The sequence below is a fragment of the Heptranchias perlo genome, unplaced genomic scaffold (genome assembly GCF_035084215.1).
Source record: "Heptranchias perlo isolate sHepPer1 unplaced genomic scaffold, sHepPer1.hap1 HAP1_SCAFFOLD_533, whole genome shotgun sequence".
Classification (NCBI taxonomy): domain Eukaryota; kingdom Metazoa; phylum Chordata; class Chondrichthyes; order Hexanchiformes; family Hexanchidae; genus Heptranchias; species Heptranchias perlo.
Window position 1 is genome coordinate 67,501 of NW_027139552.1, and position 7,500 is coordinate 75,000.

The window sequence follows — 7,500 nt, forward strand, 5'->3', positions numbered from 1 at the left end:
TCCAGTTCACCCCGCTTGGTCAGGCCCACTCGGAGGCGGATAACTCCGGAACGCCGAGGCCGATTTCCTCCGGGTATGGCTCGTTGCGTGCGGCAGGAGGCGGCGCAGCGTACGGTACCGAGCACTCGGAGATGCGGTGCTGCCCGCCGGAGTGACAGCGAAAGGCTGCGCACCGCTTTCCGCCTGGTAACTCGGCGTCCGTGAGACCGACCGACTCCGCTTTAGCACCGGAGCTAGAGTGGGGCAAGGGGCACCGAAGGGTACCGGAACGATCACGTTCGCATACCGGGAAGTCGAGTGACGGGCCGCTGAAAGCGAGCAGGGTGCCACCGCTCGGGGCCCCGGTTTGTCCGTCCCACCCGGAGGCCCATATCTCCGGAAGGCACAGGCCGATTTCCTCCGGGTATGGCTCGTTGCGTGCGGCAGGAGGAGGCGCAGCGTACGGTACCGAGCACTGGGAGGTGCGATGCTGCCCGCCGGAGTGACAGCGAAAGGCTGCGCACCGCTTTCCGCCTGCTAACTCGGCGTCCGTGAGACCGACCGACTCCGCTTTACCGCCGGAGCTAGAGTGGGGCAAGGGGCACGGTTGAGTACCGGAAGGATGACGTTCGCACACCGGGAAGTCGACTAGCGGGCCGCCGAAAGCGAGCTCGGGGCCCCGGTTTGTCCGTCCCACCCGGAGGCCCATATCTCCGGAAGGCACAGGCCGATTTCCACCGGGTATGGCTCGTTGTGTGCGGCCGGACCAGGCGCAGCGGACGGTACCGAGCACTCGGAGGTCGGGCGCTGCCCGCCGGAGGTACAGCGAAAGGCTGCAAACCACTTTCCGCCGCCTCCCTCCGCGGGCGTGAGACCGACGGTCGTCGGGTTTAGTTCCGCGGCTAGAGCAGGACGAGGGGCAGCGAACGGTACCGGAACGAACCCGGTCGCACACCGGGAAGTCGAGTGCCGGGTCTCGAAACGGAGCCGGGTCGGCCCAGTTTAAAACGGAGAAGAGAGTGCTGCCCTCTGCGGGTGAAAACATGGAAGTACGTTGGTTAATGATTTCCAGTTCACCCCGCTTGGTCAGGCCCACTCGGAGGCGGATAACTCCGGAACGCCGAGGCCGATTTCCTCCGGGTATGGCTCGTTGCGTGCGGCAGGAGGAGGCGCAGCGTTCGGTACCGAGCACTCGGAGGTGCGGTGCTGCCCGCCGGAGTGACAGCGAAAGGCTGCGCACCCCTTTCCGCCTGCTAACTCGGCGTCCGTGAGACCGACCGACTCCGCTTTAGCACCGGAGCTAGAGTGGGGCAAGGGGCACCGAAGGGTACCGGAACGATGACGTTCGCACACCGGGAAGTCGAGTGCCGGGCCGCCGAAAGCGAGCAGGGTGCCACCGCTCGGGGCCCCGGTTTGTCCGTCCCACCCGGAGGCCCATATCTCCGGAAGGCACAGGCCGATTTCCTCCGGGTATGGCTCGTTGTGTGCGGCCGGACCAGGCGCAGCGGACGGTACCGAGCACTCGGAGGTCGGGCGCTGCCCGCCGGAGGTACAGCGAAAGGCTGCAAACCACTTTCCGCCGCCTCCCTCCGCGGGCGTGAGACCGACGGTCGTCGGGTTTAGTTCCGCGGCTAGAGCAGGACGAGGGGCAGCGAACGGTACCGGAACGAACCCGGTCGCACACCGGGAAGTCGAGTGCCGGGTCTCGAAACGGAGCCGGGTCGGCCCAGTTTAAAACGGAGAAGAGAGTGCTGCCCTCTGCGGGTGAAAACATGGAAGTACGTTGGTTAATGATTTCCAGTTCACCCCGCTTGGTCAGGCCCACTCGGAGGCGGATAACTCCGGAACGCCGAGGCCGATTTCCTCCGGGTATGGCTCGTTGCGTGCGGCAGGAGGAGGCGCAGCGTTCGGTACCGAGCACTCGGAGGTGCGGTGCTGCCCGCCGGAGTGACAGCGAAAGGCTGCGCACCCCTTTCCGCCTGCTAACTCGGCGTCCGTGAGACCGACCGACTCCGCTTTAGCACCGGAGCTAGAGTGGGGCAAGGGGCACCGAAGGGTACCGGAACGATGACGTTCGCACACCGGGAAGTCGAGTGCCGGGCCGCCGAAAGCGAGCAGGGTGCCACCGCTCGGGGCCCCGGTTTGTCCGTCCCACCCGGAGGCCCATATCTCCGGAAGGCACAGGCCGATTTCCTCCGGGTATGGCTCGTTGCGTGCGGCCGGACCAGGCGCAGCGGACGGTACCGAGCACTCGGAGGTCGGGCGCTGCCCGCCGGAGGTACAGCGAAAGGCTGCAAACCACTTTCCGCCGCCTCCCTCCGCGGGCGTGAGACCGACGGTCGTCGGGTTTGTTTCCGCGGCTAGAGCAGGACGAGGGGCAGCGAACGGTACCGGAAGGAACCCGGTCGCACACCGGGAAGTCGACTAGCGGGCCGCCGAAAGCGAGCACGGGGCCCCGGTTTGTCCGTCCCACCCGGAGGCCCATATCTCTGGAAGGCACAGGCCGATTTCCACCGGGTATGGCTCGTTGTGTGCGGCAGGACCAGGCGCAGCGGACGGTACCGAGCACTCGGAGGTCGGGCGCTGCCCGCCGGAGGTACAGCGAAAGGCTGCAAACCACTTTCCGCCACCTCCCTCCGCGGGCGTGAGACCGACGGTCGTCGGGTTTGTCTCCGCGGCTAGAGCAGGACGAGGGGCAGCGAACGGTACCGGAACGAACCCGGTCGCACACCGGGAAGTCGACCAGCGGGCCGCCGAAAGCGTGCTCGGGTCCCCGGTTTGTCTGTCCCACCCGGAGGCTGATATCTGAGGAAGTCCGAGGCCGATTTCCTCCGGCTAACTCGGCGGGCAATGTGTCCCCCCCCCACCATCTTCGGCTGATTACCGTGGCTGGACCGGATCAAGGAGCAACGGAACCGTGCCAGAACGACGTCGGTCGGACGGCGTGAACTGATAGTGCCGAGGCCGGAAACCGAGCCGGAAATGTGCACCGATTTATTGGTCCCACTCGCAGGCCCATATCTCCGGAAGGCCGAGGCCGATTTCCTCCGGGTATGGTTCGCTGCGTGCAGCCGGAAGGGGAGCAGCGGACGGCACTGAGCAGCCGGAGGTGCGGCGCTGCCCGCCGGAGCTGCAAGCGAAAGGCTGCGCACCGCTTTCCGCTGGCTAACTCGGCGGCCGTCAGGCCGACCGACTCCGCTTCAGCACGGGAGCTGGAGTCGGGCAAGGGGCACCGAAGGGTACCGGAAGGATCACGTTCGGACACCGGGAAGTCGAGTGCCGGGCCGCCGAAAGCGAGCTCGGGGCCCCGGTTTGTCCGTCCCACCCGGAGGCCCATATCTCGAGAAGGCACAGGCCGATTTCCTCCGGGTTTGGCTCGCTGCGTGCGGCCGGACGAGGCGCAGCGAACGGTACCGAGCACTCGGAGGTGCGGCGCTGCCCGCCGGAGGTACAGCGAAAGGCTGCAAACCGCTTTCCGCCTCCTCTCCCCTCGGGCGTGAGACCGACGGTCGTCTGGTTTGCTTCCGCGGCAAGAGCAGGACGAGGGGCACCGAGCGGTACCAGAACGAACCCGGTCGCACACCGGGATGTGGAGTGCCCGGCCCAAACCCGCTACCCCCCCCCCCCCCCCCCAACACCCGAAAGCGAGCCCCGGTTTGTGGATTAAAAGTGAAGCGGCAAAGATTTGTAAAACAGCGTGAAATGATGAACCAGAAGCCCAAAGTAATGGTGGGAATAAAAGTTCCAAAATGTGAAATGGTGAACCAGAAGTTGTGTGAACTGTTTAACCCAAAGTGGCAAAAATGGATTAAAAGGGGTGAAATGATCGACCGCAAAGCAGGGCAAGCATTAAACAAAAGCAGCAGCATTTTTTAAAAAGGGACAAATGGTTTACCAGAATCCCAAAAGAATGCTCAGAGACTTAAGTCCCAAAGGGGAAATGGTTAACCAGTAGCTGGGTGAACTGCTTAACCCAAAGTGGGAAAAAGGATAAAAAAGGGGTGAACTGATCAACCAGAAGTCGACAACAATGTGCGGCGATTAAGTCTGAAAGAGGGAAAGGTTGACCGGAAAGCAGGGAAATGATTAAACAAAAGCAGAAAAATTCAGTAAAAAGGGGCAAGTGGTGAACCAGAAGTTGGGTGAACTGCTTAACCAAAAGTGGGAAAGAGGATTAAAAGGGGAGAAATGTTGAACCAGATGTCGAAAACAATGCGCGGCGATGAAGTCTGAAAGAGGAAAAGGTTGACCGCAAAGCAGGGAAAGGATTAAACAGAAGCAGCAATATCTTTTAAAAAGGGACAAATGGTGAACCAGAATCCCAAAAGAATGCTCAGAGACTTAAGTCCCAAAGGGGCAAATGGTTAACCAGAAGCTGGGTGAACTGTTTAACCAAAAGTGGGAAAAAGGATTAAAATGTTGTGAAATGATTAACCAGAAGGCGAAAGCAAAGTGCGGCGGCGAAGTCCTAAAGGGGAAAAGGTTGACCATAAAGCAGGGAAATGATTAAACAAAAGCGGAAAAATTCAGTAAGAAGGGGCAAATGGTTAACCAGAAGTTGGGTGAACTGCTTAACCAAAAGTGGGAAAAAGGATTAAAAGGGGAGAAATGTTTAACCAGATGTCGAAAACAATGCGCGGCGATGAAGTCTGAAAGAGGAATAGGTCGACCGCAAAGCAGGGAAATGATTAAACAAAAGCAGAAAAATTCAGTAAAAAGGGGCAAATGGTGAACCAGAAGCTGGGTGAACTGCTTAACCAAAAGTGGGAAAAAGGATTAAAAGGGGAGAAATGTTGAACCAGATGTCGAAAACAAGGTGCGGCGATGAAGTCTGAAAGAGGAATAGGTCGACCGCAAAGCAGGGAAAGGTTTAATCAAAAGCAGCAATATCTTTTAAAAAGGGACAAATGGTGAACCAGAATCACAAAAGAATGCTCAGAGACTTAAGTCCCAAAGGGGAAATGGTTAACCAGTAGCTGGGTGAACTGTCCAACCCAAAGTGGGAAAAAGGATTAAAAGGGGTGAAATGATTAACCAGGAGGCTAAAGCAATGTGCCGCGGTGAAGTCCTAAAGGGGAAAAGGTTGACCAGAAAGCAGGGAAAGCATTAAACAAAAGCGGCAACATTTTTTAAAAAGTGGCAAATGGTTAACCAGAATCCCAAAAGAATGCTCAGAGACTTAAGTCCCAAAGGGGAAATGGTGAACCAGAAGCTGGGTGAACTGGTGAACCAAAAGTGGGAAAAAGGATTAAAAGGGGAGAAATGTTTAACCAGAAGGCAAAAGCAAAGTGCGGCGGCGAAGTCCAAAAGGGGAAAAGGTTGACAAGAAAGCAGGGAAATGATTAAACCAAAGCGGAAAAATTCAGTAAAATGGGGCAAATGGTTAACCAGAAGCTGGGTGAAATGGTTAACCAAAAGTGGCAAAAAAAGATTTAAAGGGGAAAAATGATTAACCAGAAGTCGACAACAATGCGCGGCGATGAAGTCTGAAAGGGGAAAAGGTTGACCACATAGCAGGGAAACGATTAAACAAAAGCGGCAACATTTTTTAAAAAGTGGCAAATGATTAACCAGAATCCCAAAAGAATGCTCAGAGACTAAGTCCCAAAGGGGAAATGGTTAACCAGAAGCTGGGGGAAATGGTTAACCAAAAGTTGCAAAAATGATTAAAAGGGGTGAAATGATTAACCAGGAGGCTGAAGCAATGTGCCGCGGTGAAGTCTGAAAGAGGGAAAGGTTGACCAGAAAGCATTAAACAAAAGTGACAACATTTTTTAAAAATTGGCAAATGATTAACCAGAATCCCAAAAGAATGCTCAGAGACTAAGTCCCAAAGGGGAAATGGTTAACCAGAAGCTGGGGGAAATGGTTAACCAAAAGTTGCAAAAATGATTAAAAGGGGTGAAATGATTAACCAGGAGGCTAAAGCAATGTGCCGCGGTGAAGTCTGAAAGAGGGAAAGGTTGACCAGAAAGCATTAAACAAAAGTGGCAACATTTTTTAAAAATTGGCAAATGATTAACCAGAATCCCAAAAGAATGCTCAGAGACTAAGTCCCAAAGGGGAAATGGTTAACCAGAAACTGGGGGAAATGGTTAACCAAAAGTTGCAAAAATGATTAAAAGGGGTGAAATGATTAACCAGGAGGCTGAAGCAATGTGCCGCGGTGAAGTCCTAAAGGGGAAAAGGTTGACCACAAAGCAGGGAATGCATTAAACAAAAGCGGCAACATTTTTAAAAAAGTGGCAAATGATTAACCAGAATCCCAAAAGAATGCTCAGAGACTAAGTCCCAAAGGGGAAATGGTTAACCAGAAGCTGGGTGAAATGGTTAACCAAAAGTTGCAAAAATGATTAAAAGGGGTGAAATGATCAACCAGAAGTCGAAAACAATGTGCGGCGATGAAGTCCTAAGGGGGAAAAGTTACCCAGAAGGCAGGGAAATGATCAAACGAAAGCAGCCAAAAAATTATTAAAAGAGGGGAACTGATGAACCAAAAGGTGAGAAACGGCCCGCAGAGACTAAGTCCAAAACGGGAACTGGTGAACCGGAAATGATTAACCAAAAACGAAGTCCGAAGAGGGAACTGGTAAACCAGAACTCAGTAACCCGATTTTTAAAATTAATTATAAATGGGGAAACGATTGAGCAAAAGGCGGAAATTAAGTCACAGGGACCAGGTCCGAAAGGGCAAGAGGTTACCCCGTAGGGGGCATTCGTCAACTCAATCTGAAAATTTTGAAGGCAAATCTGACCAAAATGCGGAAATCGGACCACACCGCGAGGGGCGCCATTCGACGGGGCAGGGGTAGACGCGTCGAACGGTACCTGAAGGTCCCGGCTGCGACACGTGAGTCCGGAGATATGGCCAGTCAAAGTCTGATGGGAGGTACCGAAGCCGAAAAATCGAAACGCGTTTGCGGCGATTCGGTGTCAGAGAGTCGGTCACGAATTCAAATTCGTCCCGCTGATTCGCCAATTGCCAGCCGGTTCCGGGGGGATTGGCGGGGTACCTGCAGGATAGTAAGAGGTGGCATGTCGAGACTTAGCCTGTTTACCAGACTTGTGTCTAGCGCCTCCAGGTCTGCAGAGACCGACCCGGGCTGCCGCCCAACCGACTTTTAAGCCTTTTGGGAGTGGGAATTTTTCCCATTTTTCCCCATTTTTCGGGTTTTTTGGTCGGGCTTGAAAACGGCGGCCCCGAGGCCTCCCGGGGCTGGCGGGCTTCGGCTCCCTTGCGAGAGGGTCCGAATTCCACCCGTTTAAGCCCAGAAAGGAGTTCGGAAGTCAGTCGGTCGAGGGAACCCCTTCGGAAGTCCGACGGGGATGGATTCGGCCGGCGTTTCGGATCTCCGGTCAGAGGATTCCCCCCCTGGGCGGGGGGGTGCGAGTAGCTGCCGGCAAACGGTCCCTTGCACTTGTGGCACAAAAAGTCCGAGCACAGGTTAATGAGTTGGCCGCGGAAGCCCCTATGCCGAAATGAGAAAGCCCCCGTTGCGGGGATTTAGTGACGCATCTGCG